The 1,005-nt window shown below is 40.5% G+C and overlaps 1 pseudogene; it reads right to left on the bottom strand.

Moving 5' to 3' along the window:
* Positions 1 to 289: 289 nt before the first annotated feature.
* LOC113742746 (small ribosomal subunit protein eS19x-like) lies at positions 290 to 743 on the bottom strand (annotated as a pseudogene).
* Positions 744 to 1,005: the final 262 nt, after the last annotated feature.

Below are 1,005 nucleotides of genomic sequence, written 5' to 3'. Positions count from 1 at the left end.
AGGTGAGAAAACTCTCAAAAAGTTGTATTAAAATCTGACCATCATGACCGAATACGACTTAGGCTATTTATAGCCTTACATTACTAAGAAACCCTAAAAGTATTTTTTTTTTAACCTTTAAGAACAGGAGTACAACTTGTCTAGAAAAAACTCGGGAGTCAAGACAGATTGTCTAATAAAATATCCAAGAACATCTCTTCCACAAGCTTGAAGCAAAAAAAGGAAATGGAAAACATAAAAGAGCCTACATATTATCAAAATTGACAAGTAAAGTAGAAAAGCTCATTAATTCATCTATCAAAGTGCTACAACAATGCGGCCAGCTACTTGGTCAAGATCTCTTTGTCCACTGGATGTGATTCTTCTTCCACCTTTTGGGTCCATATCAACAATATTCATCTTCTGCAGCTGCTGAAGAATGTGGCGAGCAACACTCCCGCTGCTTTTACCAAAATGAGGAGGACGGCTTCCATTTCTTTTGCTCCCACCATAAATCCTCCTGAAAGCACCAACTCCAAGGCCTTGCCTCAAATAAATTTTTCTAGCCATGGAAGCGACTCTGATTAGTACCAATCTGGGTCATACGGAGCAGGTTCCTTGAGTGTACCAGTTTTCACAATATCAACCCATTGTGTAAGTTCCATCCTTCCAGATCACCTGAGATGGGCAGAATAAGCCTTGACGAAGTCGTGAGGAGAGATGTCTTTCACAGTCCTCGCAGTCGCCATCATCGAATCTGTCTCTGTAGCAGCTCTACCGACGCGGCCGATGCCTCTGAGAGCCAAAACCAAAGTGGACGTGCTCCCCTAAAGGTATTTGGACTTAACTAAACTAGGAAACCCTAAACTAATAACCAAATAAATTCGTCTATCAATGGACAAGGTCTACCCGAATGTAATGCCTTAATAAATGACTCATCTTTGGCAAGGTAAATGACAAATAAACCCCTTGCCTTAACACACGACTAAAGCAACAAGTAAGACTAATGAACTAAACAGCAAGTTT

Source organism: Coffea arabica, chromosome 4e (assembly GCF_036785885.1).
Source record: "Coffea arabica cultivar ET-39 chromosome 4e, Coffea Arabica ET-39 HiFi, whole genome shotgun sequence".
NCBI lineage: Eukaryota > Viridiplantae > Streptophyta > Magnoliopsida > Gentianales > Rubiaceae > Coffea > Coffea arabica.
The sequence above is the reverse complement of the archived record's forward strand: the minus strand, read 5'-3'. Positions and strand labels throughout refer to the sequence as shown.